Source organism: Nomascus leucogenys, chromosome X (assembly GCF_006542625.1).
Source record: "Nomascus leucogenys isolate Asia chromosome X, Asia_NLE_v1, whole genome shotgun sequence".
In the NCBI taxonomy this organism is placed as follows: Eukaryota; Metazoa; Chordata; class Mammalia; order Primates; family Hylobatidae; genus Nomascus; species Nomascus leucogenys.
In genome coordinates, this window is record NC_044406.1 from 25,691,265 (window position 1) to 25,707,819 (window position 16,555).

Here is a 16,555-nt window from a genome sequence, read left to right on the forward strand (position 1 = left end):
TCCTTGTCTTTCCAGAAATCTCAAGAAAAGACTTCCCACAGATATAACACGGGTTATATGTCACTCCAAGTACAAGTACTTTCCCAAAAAGGAGAGGACCTATTGATGCAAGTCAGACATTTTATCCATGGCATGAAAATAGTTTTCAATTACAAGTAAAATAATTTTAATAAAATTTGGGATGAGACTTTTTTTTTTTTTTGAGATGGAGTCTCGCTCTTGTTGCCCAGGCTGGAGTGCAGTGGCAGAATCTCAGCTCACTGCAACCTCCACCCCCTGGGTTCAAGCAATTCTCCTGCTTCAACCTTCCGAGTAGCTGGGATTACAGGTGCGTGCCACCACCCCTGGCTAAATTTTTGTATTTTTAGTAGAAACTATCTGGGGCACACCAGATAGTTTATGCTAAATATGTGCTTCATGCTAAATATCTGCTTTTGTATGCCTGGCACTTTAGGACATGTTGTATCATTTTGACCTCTGTGGGAGCTGGAACTGAGTAGCAAAGGTCAATGATCCAGACCCTCCATGGCTCTACGACCAAGGCTGGTAACACTTTGCATGTACTGTGTCACATATCACATGCTGGAAGAATTAAACACTGTCCATATAACTCTGCAGGGGGAGGATAGCTGGAAGCTTCAGTCTGGTTTCTTTTGGACTCTCTCCCTATGTGCCTTTTCCCTTTGCTGATTTTAATGTATACCCTTTCGCTGTAAAAAACTGTAATTATGAGTATAATAGCTTTTGCTTTATTCTTTGTTATTTATTTTTATTTTTGGACATGGGGTCTTGCTCTGTCACTCACGCTGGAGTGCAGTGGCCTGATCATAGTTCACTGCAGCCTCAAACTCCTTGGCTCCAGGAATCCTCTCACCTCAGCTTCCCAAGTAGCTAGGCCTATAGGTGCAAGCCATCATGTCCAACTTATAATAGCTTTTCTGGGTTCTGTGAATTCTTCTAACAAATCATCTATCCTGAGAGAGGTCTTGGGGATCCCTGGTACACCAAAGAATAAATGATGTCCAAATGTGAACACACTTTACCTAATTCAAATAACATGAGAGTTACTTAAAATTTCCAGACCGTTGCCTGAAATTCAGAACAACATCTGCAGAGGTATCCTCGACCCCATGTTCTTGGCTAAATATGCCATAATAGTCCAGAAAAATAACATTGCAATTTCCACAGATTAGGGCTGTAGCAAAGAATCAACCTTCTGGAGTAAAGCAAGGCATTAGATTTAGAAGATATTTTTGACTAATGGAGTTTTATATATCAAGGAAGTCAATATCGACCAATTCATTGAGTAATGAACATAGCACTCCTTTTGATCTGCTTGGTTTATGCAGGCCAAGTGTAACTGGGGATGGATTATCTTCACTTAAGCCTCCTAAATTGAGGTCTCAGAAAGTGTAATTCCCCAAGGGAAAAATGGAATGCAAATATTCAACACAATGTTGTAACCAACCAAAATCCCAGGAGGGATAATACTTACTTTGCTGTCTTGTTACTCAAGGATCCTTACCTGACTACTCAAGTTTGGAGGCTCCAGGGAAGTCAGTATCTCTTCATTCTATCATTCAATGGAAAATTGTTTTTGCAGAAAAAAAGCACACCTTTGACAGCTTCAGTCCTTTCTGCATTGAGAAATTACTGTTTGTTTTTCATGCTTAGGGACTAAATTCAAGGAATATTTTTCAGACCATTTTAATGGAATATAGCATATAGGCTAAGAGTATAGTCTCTGGACCCATATTGTCTGGATTCCAAACCTACATGTACTAATTACTACTTGCATTAATTTGGGTATGTTTCTTACCTTTTCTAAGCCTTATTTTCTTCATCTGTAAAATTAAGATCATAGTATTCACCCTTATGGTGTTTTTGAGTACTATTGAATCAATCCAGGTAAAACACTCAGTACCTGGAAAATAATAATCACTCAATAAATGTTAAATATCATTGTCATTATCATTATCATTAGTCAATCTTCATCTTAATCTCAGTGGCACTTTTAAAGATTTTGATCCTGTAACTGCTATGACACGCCTTCTAAATGTCATTATATTTTTTAGCTGCCCTTTCCTGGTCTCATTTTCACAATCAATCTCCTTTACTGGGGCACTAAATGATTAAATACACCATGCCTCAATTCCAGGACACCAATTTCTTCTTGTGTTCTTCACAGTCGTCTTGAGAAGTCTGGTTTATTTCCATGCTTCAATTGGCAATTTATTTACTGGTAACTCCCAAAATATATCTCCCTGTCACAGACCTCTATTCTGAACTCCACATCTCAGTATCCAATGGGATTCTTGCCATATCCACCCAGTTGAATAAAAGGTATTCCAAAATCATATGAATAATATGTAAATGCAAAAAATGAGATTTTTATCTCTCAGCTCTGTTTTTCTCATACTCACTGCTATTTCCGTGATTGGCGGTCAGCAAGCCATTTCGTTATGCAAATCAAAATCTAGGGGTCAAGATTAATACATTCTCTCACCTACTGTATCCAATCCATTACAAGGTCCTATATAATTCTCATATATTTCCATATGTTAGCATCTCAACTGTGAAGACACCAATGGTCAAGTATATATTATACAACCTTGCACCTACAAGATTGATAAACATTAAACTTTGCAAATCTCCTCATATTCTAAGAATTACTAAGCCTGATTGCTGTCAGTTTCCCGAATTACTATGCTATAGGCATTCATATAGCAGTTAACGTTAGTTTCTAAACAAAATTGATAATTATGATGTTATAGACATTTGGTTTTTAATAAAAATTATACATGAGCTATAAAAACATAACAAGATTACATGTCACTAAGAAGTGATTTGGTTTCCACTAATGAACTATAAGCAGTTACAACTAGATTTTGCGACTTCTTTAGTCACTTCTTTTAATGCATGAGCACTCCAGTTAATTATTGAGTTGACTTCATTTACATTTTCAGTGTCTGTCAAAATGAATATCAACTGTGTGTCTCAATAGTTCAATAAATAAAGCACACGACAAAGTTGAGTTTGGATTTTAAGTATAGATTTTTTTAAAAAAATTAAAACTAATAATTTCATGTGAAACATCAAATCAGCTAAACATTAAATTAAATTCCTTAATCTGGGGATATCTTGAAGGCACATTGACTTGTAGCTATATACTGAGGAAAAAAATGTAATATATGAAGCAAATTTAACTCAAATTTATGTTCAAATGACATGATATTTTAGGATTACTGTAATGCAATAGAAAACTTTTTAATATCTCATATCACATTTGTTATTCTAATAGTTTAGAAGGCCAGGATTACATAGTTCAGTTAACTCCTTCAAAGGATATTAACATCTTTCATTAAATAAAGGAAGGATAAGGAAAAACATGAATTTGACATCGAACATTATAGCACAAAGGTAGAAATGGCTTAGTGGATGAACTTTTCTGATCATTGGTTAAATTAACATTATCTAGACCGTTCTGAATCTGGTGATTTCAGATTTTAGAATACTAGAATCTCAATAGAACTACAAGCATCCAGCCTAACTGCTGAACTAGTAAAATAATCTGTTTGTAACCTTTCTAAAGCATGGTACCACTGCTACCAATGCCTTTAAAAACAATACTTTATGGGTCCCAAATCAACAACAACAACAAAAATCTATATTCTGCCATCTGGTTTCCAATTGTCTTTCCAAAATTATTTCCTACTGTTTTTTTTCTCACACACTCTATGTTCCAGACAACAAATTACCAAGTATTCCCTGAACATATACAGACTCTTCACACCTCAATAACTTTGTCTCAACTCTTCAGTAATGCCATCTCATCAACCCCAAATCTAAGTCATCTGTCAAGGTGTAGTTCAGATATCACATCAAACATGAAGTCACATCAGACTGCTATATATGACAGGAATTTCCCCCTCTCGTAATGTTCCATCATACCCAGTGACTCATTTAGGTACTCACCACACTCTAATATGCACTAAAATTATTTATGCAGAATTATTATAATTTAAAGTATTCTTTAAGCAGAACCCTCTTTTGATTTATCATTTTTTCCCTTTTAACACTGTTTCACTCACTGAGTGTTCATTGAGTGAATAATTGTCTCACTGATAGAGAAAAGGGCAACATTTAAGTGAACTTCAAAGGGAACTATCACTCACTGATTTCATTTCATTTTTATTTTATTTATTTATTTATTTATTTATTTATTTATTTATTTATTTAATTTTGAGACAGTGTCTCTCTCTGTCACCCAGGCTGGAGTGCAGTGGCACAATCTCGGCTCACTGCAACCTCCACCTCCTGTGTTCAAGTAATTCTATTGCCTCAGCCTCCTGAGTAGCTAGGACTACAGGTGTGCGCCATCATGCCCGGTTAATTTTTGTATTTTTAGTAGAGATGAGATTTCACCATGTTGGCCAGGCTGGTCTCGAACTCCTGACCTCAAGTGATCTGCCCAATTTGGTGTCCCAAAGTGCTGGGATTACAGGCATGAGCCACCATGCCCAGCCACTGATTTCATTTTAATAAATGTAAGTGTTTCTTTGCTGAATATAAAGTGTAACTTTTATATTTAGATTACATTTAGAAATCATCATGCATCAGATTCAGAATGGTGAAACAGTTAGGACCCACAATGTAATTGCCAAAACAATAACATAGTTTAATTCTTTATCCTTATTCTTAAAAGACCATTGAAAGGGATATAATCATAATGACTTAAGTAATGGAGCAATGTATTTAGATTTTTATCTGATCTTGGCAAGTGCAATATTTCATTCATTAATGTATTTAGGGAAAAAACCTATATTGTTAAAGTTGTATATTATTTTCCTATGGAAGAAGGCCTAGCACAAAAATGAGGAACAGAATATTTTTCCAAAAAGTGGTGTTTCCCTACCCTTTCCTACCCCTGCTGACCAATTTGCTCCACAAGTATCTATTTTGAAATGTGTGCGGTTTGGTCCTAATAAGATTACCTTCTCATTAACCAAAATGACTCCAAAAGGCATGGGGCAGAATAAAGAACAATGCAATCATAATAGAATTTTGGAAATTAAGATTTCTAGCAATCTTGGCCAACAAATGCTAAATTTATTATCTAATACAAACAGAAGTATGGTAATGGTACATAAATAGACTAATAAAACGGAAGAGTTAGCCCAGAAATAAACCCTAGTATACATACAATTTTACAATATGTGTAAAACACTCAGTTCAGTAGGCAGATATATTATTTATTAAATAATGCTAGGATAAATAGTTGACTATAGGAAAAATACTATTTACTTTTAAGATACCAACATACATATTTTGTTTTAAAGAGATAAATAGTTAAAAAAACATAAATATGACTGATTGTCATATTGTAGATATTTGAGCAACAGATTGGAAGAGAAAACTATAAAAGTCTAAATACATTAAAATAAATTTGGTTTCTTAAAAATTTTAAGTTCACTTTGAATCTTAGAGAATGTCTCTGTGCAAATTACAAAGATAAAGACAAATAGAGTGACTTGGTCTGTGATGCAAAGAAAGCATGATAATAAAACCTACAGAAGGATAACCTTTTAAAATATATACTTAAGGTTAAAATGCCCTTCTACCTAATAATATTTTTAAAAAACCAAATAAACTCTAAGGAAATGTGAGAGATTTTTCTTATAACTGCTATAGCCAAGACTTAGACTTGGGAATGGCATAGAAAGAATATTGTTAGAACAATTAAAATAGGGGGAAAGGCAAAAAGATGTTTCTCTGTTCTAGGAAGAGGACCTTGATCATAGTACGTTGGCTTGTGATTTTGGCATTTTCTCAGGATTATGAGACAGGAGAATTATCTCCATTTTGCCAGTACAGTTAGTTGAGGCTTGCAGAAATTTAATTACTTGCTCAAGAACTCTTTAAACCTCAATCCTAGGTTTGGACCCTTTTACTGTGATTGCAGGTGCTGGGCCTCAGAAAACAATACCCCAAAAGGAAAGCTTCAGAAGCAGCCTGAGAAACAAAAGCTTTCCTATGACCTTGTCCTGTCCTCCTGTGTCTCAGTCCCTTTCTCCCCCAGGGCTAGCCATAGAAACTAGAATCCCTCTTCCTCAAGGCAGGTCATAGAAACCAGAACCCCTTTTCCCCAAAGCTAGTCATAAAATCTAAAAATATGACTCTTTAATTTCCCTCTGCCTTTCTGTGTAAAAACTGGCTATAAATAAATTATCTGACCCATATTTTTTTTACTGTAGGTCAAAAGGGCTACATTCCAGAAAGGGTCTGCCCCTTACCCAGAAAGAAAAAATGCATGCTCAGAGAGGCCAAGAAGAATCTAGACAGTCCTTGCTGGATTTTCCCACTAGTCTACTGGCATTAGATCATCTTTTTTGTCCAATTATATATCAACACAGCTGTCTATACTTTGTTGAACCTAAGCATAAAAATGAATAATTTCCTCTGTATCTTTGAGTCTTCATTCTGAAGGCTCCTGTGCATACACGTTAAGTACATTTGTATGTCTTTTCTCCAATCAATCTGCCTTTTGCAATTTGATTTTTCAGTGAACCTTCAGAGAGCCAAGGCTTTGGCCCCTACACAGGTAAATATTATTTCCAGTACACCAACAACTCTGCATGGCTTAAGTAATCCATAGAAAAATAAACTATAGCAAGTTTATCAAATAGAAAATAAACTACAAATATGATTACAAAATCCTATACCAGTATTCATAATTGGTCTTTTGGTGCATTCAAAATAAGAAAAGATCCAGTTCCCAGCAGACATCTCTTCCAGGAAAATGAGCTGAATCAAATCAGATGAACCATATGTCTTAGTGGCGATAAGGCCTACTTTTTAAAAATCTAATTCAGTGTTTGTGTGTGTGTGTGTGTGTGTGTGTGTGAGTCCACATGGGTGTGTATGTTTCCATACTGAAAATGTGATTACAAATTGAACAAATTCTATAAAAGTCAATGACCCAACAAATTTCATTTTCTCTCTTTAAAGATTGTATTACACAAAAAATTACATTAAATCCTACATAAGATAAGCATACTTAATAAATTTTTCAAATGAAAAGCAATATTTTGGCAGAGTCATGCAAGAAATTCTATGTAGCAAATGGTAAAATGAGAAGACACAAGCTTATGTTCATTGCTTAGCAACAATCTAAGATGAATGCCCAGGAAATAATTGCTAACTATTAGAGGCAGGTAAAATTTAGAGGGGATAAAATATATCCTTGTTGAAACCTGTGAAGAAAATAATGCTTTGTTGCTGAGCTTAGGTCACTTTTGGACAGTGTAGAGGGCCCTGTCTTTATTTCATAATCTGTTCCTTCTTCAAGCCCTGATTATTTCAACTAATGTTAAGGAAATCAAAACATTTCACCTTGTGGGAGCCATAGGTTCTTGGCCCCCTAAAGGTTTGCTAAAAATCACTGACATGAGGTAGATTGATTAATAGGAGAAAAGGCACACACATTTATTTAACCTGCATACACAAGAGCCTTCAGAATGATGAACCAATGTCCCAAAGAGTTACAGAAACTTATATACCATCCTGAGGCCACAGTAAAGAATGGAGACTCAGAGCATGGCCAGAAACAGGTAAATCAGATTTAACAGCAGGTAAATCGGGTTAAGAGAAAGAGAAAGAAAGAAGCTTGGCTAGCAAAGGTGGCCTTGTTATGTAGATGAAGCTTCTCTCAGAGAGAATACATGGTACATGTTTCTTTTCAGATCTTTTAAAGGTGTCTGACTCTAAGGGAGGCAGAGCAAGATGGGCAAATAGAATCCTCCAGTGATCATCTCCTCTGCAGAATCACCAAACTGAATGCTATCCACACAAAAAAGCACTTTCATAAGAACCAAAAATCAGATTAGGTACCGGCTCAGCTGCAATGGGGTAGAATACCAGAAGGGCTTCTAGGATTCCCAATTCCAGACCTTGGCTCCTGGATGGCATTTCTGGACCTTCTCAAGGCCTGTGAGAAGCCCCAGCTCCCCTGAAGGGAGAGTCCCAAGCCTGGGAGCACTCACCGCAAGCTGAGTGAAGAACCCTTGGACCTTGAGTAAACAGTCGTAGCCAAGCAGTACTCACCATGGGATGGGGATGGTGGTAGCCCTGGGGAGAGACTCCTCTGCTTGAGGAAATGGGAGGCAAAACGGGAAGGAATTTGTCTTGCAGCCTGAGTGCCAGCTCAGCCACAGTAGAATAGAGCACCAGGTAGATACTTAGGGTTCCCAACTCCAGGACCTGGCTCCTGGGTGACATCTCTGGACCTGCCCAGGTCCAGGGTGAACTAGCTGCCCTGAGGGGAAGTGCACAAGCATGGTTGGATTTTCCAGTTGCTGATTGTAGAGCCCTTGGGCCCTGAGTGAACATAAATGGTAGCCAGGCAGTGGTGACTGTGGGCCTTGGGTGAGATCCAGTGCTGTGCTGGCTTTTAGTATGAACCAATGCAGTCCCAGTGGTGGTGGCCACAGGGGTGATTGTGTTACCCCTCCCCCAGCTCAAGCCAGCTCAGCACAGAGAGAGACTCTGTTTGTTTGGGAGAAAGTAAGGGAAGAAAACCAGAGTGTTTGTCTGCTAATCCAGGGAACTTTCCTGGATCTTAATCAAGAATACCAAAGCAGTGCCTCTATAAGATTGCAAGAGCCACAGTATTACTGTGTTTGTGGTGCTCACTAATGCAGATACTGCTGCAGTGACCAAAGACTTAGGTCACACCAAAGTCCCTTTGAATATCTGGAAAGCTTTCCCAGAAATACAAAGAATACAAAGATACCCAGTTCTTCAATGCTCAGACACTAAAGAACATCCACAAGCCTCAAGACTATCCAGGAAAACATGTCCTTGCCAAATGAACTAAATAAAGCACAGTGACCAAGCCCAGAGAGACACAGATATGCGACCTTTCACAAGAACAACTGAAAATATCTGTTTTGAGGAAGTTCAACGAAATTAAAGATAACATAGAGAAGGAATTCAGAATTATATCAGATAAATTTAACAAAAAGATTGAAATGTAAAAAGAATCAAGCAGAATTCTTTGAGAAATGCAATTGACATACTGAAGATTGCATCAGTGTCTCTAAACAGCAGAATTGATTAAGCAGAAGGAAGAATTATGAGCTTAAAGACAGGCTATTTGAAACAACAGAGTCAGAGGAGACAAAAGAATAAAGAAGAATAAAGCATGCCTGTAAGATCTAGAAAACAGCCTAAAAAGGGAAACTCTAAGAGGTATTGGCCTTAAAGAGAAGGTAAAGAGAGAGATGGGGGTAGAAAGTTTATTCCAAGGGATAATAACAAAGAACTTCCCAAACCTAGGGAAAGATATCAACATCCAAGTATAAGAAAGTTATAGAACACTAAGTAGATTTAACCCAAAGAAGACTACCGCAAGGCATTTAATAAACATTTAATTAAACACAATAGGAAGTCCAGAAATAATGGCCAATGAATTTTGGACATGCATGCCAAGCTAATCTAATGGAATAAAGAAGAGTTGTTTTAAAAAGCACTGTAACAATTGAATAACCAAATCGAAAAATGTATCTGGACACCAATCTTACACTACACAAATTTATTCAAAATGGATCTTAGGCTTCAATATAAAAGCAAAATGTATAAAACTTACAGGATAAAATATTTCAATCCTTGCTGTAAGGAAAGATTTCTTAGAATACAAAAAGAAAAGATAAATTGTATTTTATCAAATATAAAAAAGAACTTTTCCTAAAAGTCAAGAAATGAAAGACAAGTCATAAACCTAGAGAAAATACTAACAATACATTTACCTGAACAAAGAGCTTGTATCTAGAATACATAAAGAATAATTCCACTTGATACTAAAATGACAAGTAAAATACTGGACAATTTTAATGGTTAAATATTTCAGTAAAAGATATTCAATAAGCTCATGAATAAGTTCCCAACATTTTTACTCCTCAGCAAGATACAAATAAAATCCACAATTCAGATACCAATTCACGCCTTCTATAATGTCTGCAATTAAAAAGTGTCACAAAACCAAAAGCTGGCACGGATGTGAAGCAACTGGTACTTCATAGACTGATATTAGGGCTGAAAAATGGTACAGGGGCTTTGAAAAACATTTTGGCAGTTTCTTAATAAGTTAAACACACACCACCATATGATCTAGACCTTCTACTTCTAGCCCTTCTATTTACTCCAGAGAAATGAAAGCTTATGTTCATACAAAGACATCTAAAAAATATGTTCATGGCCACTTTACTTACAACAGTAAAAATGTGGAAAGAACCAAAATGTCCATCATTTGGTAAATGAGTAAACAATATGTGGTATAACTATAACTATACAATAGAATTCGGATTCAATGATGAAAAGGAACTGATTTTCTTATAAACACAAAAGCATGCACAGACTTCAAATACATTTTTCCAAGTGAAGGAAGCAAATTGGACTACATATTGTATATACCCATTTACATGAAATTGCCATATATAAATTACCATTTAAACTTATGTCTATAGTACAAAAGAAAGATCATAAATATTTCAAAACAACCTTTAGTAATATGCCATCATGTGTCTATTTCTTTGACTTTTATTAATTACGAATATGGCATGTGCTCTGTGTAAAACTTCCAAAACAAGCAAATGAATATTTCTTTGCAAAATAACCATAATTAGCCATCAAATGTGTATGTTACCAAATGCAAACATATACACATATTTACATAAATAACATTTATAAATCTAGGCACATATTTGGAAGTTTATAATTTGCCCTTTTTATTGATAATGTAACTTGAAGATACTTTTCAGAAATATATATAAATTTACCTGAAAGATTATAAAAGTTGTACAGTAGTCACAATATGGACACGCTATAATTTATCTCACAACTGCTTTGTCTTTTATGCATTGATACTCTTTTGCATGTATTTAAGTTAGTTGTGTCAAATACAGTCCTAGAAGTAGAATTAACATGCAAAAGGCATGCAAATTTTAAAACTTTGCTGGATCATCAAATTTATTTCCAGAAAGAGAGGAACATTTTAAACTCCTTTCATACTCTGATACTAGGGTAAAAATATAAAATTTATCTTAATCATATTTAATACACTTATTCTTTTATACTTTTTATATCTATTTTTGATGCTTTTTACTAACATCATTTGTTAACTAGGCTATGATTTCATTATTTGAAATAGCAAAATTATTACACGTTAAGCATACATATATATGTATATTTTGTTTTTACTCTCACTTACGTACTATAAATTGTTTCTGTATTGATTCAGATTTGAACTACCTTATATAAAGCATATAAAATACTTTGCCAAAGCTGAATGTTATTAAATATTACATAATTATTGTAGATATAAGTTTTTTACCATAGTTAATACAAATGGCACTTCATTTTCTTTATGGAAGATTTTAGGTGCTCTTATATAATTTCTCATCCAGGTCAACATTACCATCATCACCATTTATAAGAGAAAAGGTTAATATTTTGATATTTTGCTCAGAACTATGCTTATATTTTTAAAATTTTTATATAATTTGTTCAAATCTGTATTATAATAAGAAAGAAACCTGGATTTCTTTGGCTTTTGTTATTTTTATGCTAGCTTTTCCCCTGCTTAATTTTGTTTTTACTGTCAGTGAAATTATTTTATTTATGTGAATTAGTTTATATAAATAATTTTAATTAAAAAAGCTATAAAATTTTGAAATACTTTAGCATGCTATGTATTTGACATATACATGAAATATGAAGAATATTAATGAAGTGAACAAATGTCTATCTACCAATATTGCGAGAGAAATAAGGACATATTACCAACAGGTGAACAATGACTTAAATGATGACAAACCTTTTGTTATAAACCAGGTGGCATTTGGTGGAAAGATGTCCTTGTCCTTATGGACTTTGAGAAGTGCTTTCTCAATAGCATCCATGGAGATCTACCACCAGAGAAAGTGGAGCTGAATCTTTCCAAAGAGAAAAGAAAACAAATTGTCAACACAGGATTCTATATGAACAAGACCATTCTTTGAAACTGAGAATAAGACATATGCACGTAAACAGACGTGAGGCAATTCATCTCTGAACAACCTGTAATTTACTTGCTCCCAGAAGCTCTACAGGCTGCAGGAAATGACGCGTGAAAAACCAAACTTTGAAAATGCGTGAAGAGTAAGATGCGCCCTCTGCTGGTGATAATAGGTAATGACAGTAGGTCGTAATTTCGGCCTAGAAATTTATGTAGCATCACAACAGTTTCATTGAATTGGTTACAAGAGAGTCACTAAGATTGGCTCAGAATCCTGGGATGGGTCATCAACCCCATCTTCTGAAGGAGAGATTGTCAAAGAATGTGTAGAAGTGTTTTTAATTAGCCTCAGATAAAAATCCAATAGAAGAACTTAAATTGAATAAAAAATTTCAATGAACACAAAAGTGGTGACAAAAGAGGAAACAAATTAAAAGAGAAAAACATAAAATGAAGGGGAAAATAGTCAACTTAAAAAAAAACTATTAATAATGACTTTAAATTTTATAAGGCCTAAACACCCCAATTAAAATTTAGTAGAGATTTTCAGATAAGAAAAAAAAGCAAGTTCCAATTTTAGACTCTTAATATGAAAGACAACTTACATTTAAAACCTAATTAGGTTGAAAATAATAGTATGGGAAAAGACAGCAAACAAAAGTAAGCATTAAAAAACTATGTAAGGCCAGGCGCGGTGGCTCACGCCTGTAATCCCAGCACTTTGGGAGGCCGAGGCGGACAGATCATGAGGTCAGGAGATCGAGACCATCATGGCTAACAGGGTGAAACCCTGTCTCTAATTAAAAAATACAAAAAATTAGCCGGGCGTGGTGGCGGGCGCCTGTAGTCCCAGCTACTCAGGAGGCTGAGGCAGGAGAATGGCGTGAACCCGGGAGGCGTTGCTTGCAGTGAGCCGAGATTGTGCCACTGCACTCCAGCCTGGGTGACAGAGCGAGACTCCACCTAAAAAAAAAAAAAAAGCTACGTAAACCCAAAATAAAATTCGATGGCCCCCTGCAACAATCTAAGTGGACTATCTCCTCTGCCAGGGCACTCTAAATTTAACCTGAAAGACTGGTTCAGGCCATGACTGGAAGGAGATGTCAGACATGCCTCATTATGCCCCCCTCCCTTGTGGAATTCAGGAAAAGCTGGCTAGCATTTAAGCTCAACACAGAACTTAAGTCTGATAAGACACATTTACAATCTATTCTCTCTGAAGCCTGCTGCTTTCAGGCTTCATCTGCATGATAAAACCTTGGTTTCCATAACCCCTTATCCTTATGGATAACCCAGACATTCCTTTCTACTGATAGTAACTCTTTCAACTAATTGCCAATCAGAACATTTTAAAATCTGCTTATAACCTGGAGCTCCCCACCAAGATCCTGCCCTGGCCCCCTCCAGTTGTCCTATCTTTCTGGGCTGAAGCAATGTATTTCTTAAATGTATTTGATTGATGTCTTATGTCTCCTGAAAAATTATAAAACCAAGCTGTGCCTGGACCACCTTGGGCACATATTTTCGAGGTCTCCTGAGGGCTGTGTCATAGGCCATGGTCACTCATATTTGGTTTAAAATAAATATCTTCAAATATTTTACAGAGTTTGACTCTTTTCATCAACAGCTGGAATGGGTACACTAATGCTAGAAAAAAAGTAGCCTTTAAGAAAAAGAGTAATAACTAGAGATAATAAGGGGTATTTCATTATTAAAGGATCCATTTAACATGAATACCAATAAACCTGAATATTTCAGTACCTGATGATAGAACTTCAAAGTACATCAAAATGAAACCTGGTAGGTATTTCTTTTTTTTGGGTAATTTGTAGCTCTCTGCTGAATTCTTAACCTTGCCTTTTATTTTCTTTCTGTCTCCCTCTTCCTGCTTTTTAAGTTCTACTCAGGGAAGAAGTGGTCTGATTGACCTAGTCTGTCTTGACCAGAAGAACATCTCCAATGTACAAATGATCACATATTGCAGGGCTTAGTACATCACTGACAACTTCAATTGAGACTGTGATTTGTTAGATATAATTTTCTTGAAATCCTTGATACTTTCATTAAGGCCTACTATATGATTTTGTTTCATTAGTATGTGCTAATGTAGGAACATGTATTTAGGTTGGTGCAAAAGTAATTGTGGTTTTTGCCATTACTTTTAATGGCAAAAATATACACCTTATTTACTTGACTGTTTTCCCACTACACAGTACATCTGTAATGAATCTTTAGCAGATGGCTCATACTTGGCACAAGTGTACTAAAGAAACATTTATTAAATCAATTACATGATAAAATTAATTGAAAGAATTTAAGGAAATTATGACAAAAAGATCCACTGCCAGTGAGTATCATGTACCTAAATACAAATTGATCTTAATTTTATATTAATTGGCTTCAAGGATAAAAAGCTACAAACTAAAGCATATTTCAGAGAAAAAAATAGGGTTTGTAAAGATATCTGCTTCCAGTAATAGCAGAATAATCTGTTTCAACAACCATCCTCCTGGGAAAATCTAGATAAACAAAAAGAAAAAAAATCAAGGACATCTGTTTGAAGACAGAAATCCAAGGATGCAAAGATTTGAAGGGACAAGATGTCAGAAGAGTCACCTGCCTGGTGAGAAAAAAATGTAATATTGCTTTTCCCTTAAACGTTTTTGCTGATTCAAAAGAGGTGACTGAGAACACACGGTGCTAAGCAGAAACTTGTAGCTGAGGAGCTAAGCAGTTGAGCAGGACTTTAGTAGTCTCACTCACCCCAGGGAACAATATAAGGATTCAGGGCCTTCCGAGGCCCTGGAAAATGCCCCAAGGGTTCATTTGGCATCCCTGAGGGTTTATGGCCTAAGGGTCCATATGAATCAGAAATAAAAAAAAAAACTCCTCACAAAACTTAAAGCCCAGCTTCAAAAGGTCGCAATCCCTGATTGCTATGAGATGAACTACCCTCATCTTAACTATCTCTCATTAGCAAAAATAAATGCTCCCTGGACGAAGATAAAATCACCTAGGATTTCCAATTACCTCTATACTATTTCATACAGAAAATCCAGCATACAATCAAAACTAACCGTGCATGCAAAATATTAAAAATGCATGATTCGAAAACATTTTTGGGGTAATAAAATTTCTAGCTGACTTCTAGTTTAACTCCACTCTTCTCATAGAACACGCTGTGTATTAGTATTTGACCATTACCAAATCCTGATTAATAATCAATTTTTATGATTTTAATGTAATACTTTTAATGTAATACTTGAGGAGAATATGTTCTCTGCAGTGGTTGGGTCTGTTCTTTTCTTTATGTCAATTATGACAATATTGTTTAAATATTCTGCTTTCTTACTATTTTATTCCTTGTTTGTTCTATTAATTTCAGAGATATTTTTCATCCTGACCATTTCCTGTTTTTGCTAAAAAAAAAAGTTATTACATAAACAAAAGGTTAAGATATTTATATTATTTTCCTCTTGGATTCAGCCTATTATTATGTTGGAATAAACCTTTTTTTTTCTTCTAGAAGCAATTCATCTGTTAAAGCCACTTTGTCTAAGAACAATCACATCAACTTTTTCAGTTAATTGTTCCACTGTATTTTTTCCCATTCTTTTCTGTAAGTTATGCAGTTTACATTTGAAATTATATAGATACCAACAATCATTAATGTTTAAAATGGAGTATCTAAACTGTTTAATCCCTGATATATGCATATTTGAATCTTCTATATTATTTGTAAGATATACTGAGTAGAAACCACCAAAAAAAAACATTAACACAATAAAAAGACACTGTATTCCTCTAGGGGAAAAAAAAGACAGGATTACAGCATTAAACTGGAAAACCTGGGCATAATCTTATGAAAAGTTAGAAAAAAACCCTTAAATTTGGGGAATCATTCAAAGAACCATTAGACAAGTGTGTTAGTCAAAAATTTTACCACATTTTAATAGCAGTTGGGATTTCCTATAAATTCATATAATTATTTACAAGCTCCGTGATTTAGATTTCTTTTTAAGGCAGAAGTTACTGTGAAAGTAAGTAATATAAGCAGTGAAATAAATATTTAAAATTGTTTTTGCAGTTACAGATAGATAAGAGGATAATACTAAAATCAGTTTCCACCACAGAAATCATCTGCAAAATGACAAATTTTGATGTGGGTTACCTTATGTTGTATGCTCACCTTATTGCAGACATTTCTACTGGACCATGATATCTCTCTTGATGCACGTTAACTTATTTCATTTAAGAAGTGTTCTATGTCAGCAGATCATTATTTGAACCACAATCATAAGATATCCAAGCTCACTCTTCAGGAGACTCTAGTATGATTATCTTTACTAAGCCTTCTTTATTTTACAGCAATTCTGGAGTGAGAGTCCATTCACTTGTAATGTTGTAACTTTATTAACATTTTTAATATAATAAATTTAGCTATTTAAGAGTTATTAATTTCAGGGAGATGATGCTACATTTTGTTCTCATAGGGGCAATAAT

At 35.1% G+C, this 16,555-nt stretch overlaps 1 long non-coding RNA gene across 1 annotated transcript; it reads right to left on the reverse strand.

Annotated features, from left to right (window-relative positions):
- Positions 1-204: 204 nt before the first annotated feature.
- Positions 205-11,990, reverse strand: LOC105738519. The gene is made up of 2 exons (XR_001114338.2): positions 11,873-11,990; positions 205-1,669 (listed from the first exon to the last, which is right to left on the reverse strand). It is a non-coding gene; the product is annotated as an uncharacterized LOC105738519 (long non-coding RNA).
- Between the last annotated feature and the right edge of the window lie 4,565 nt (positions 11,991-16,555).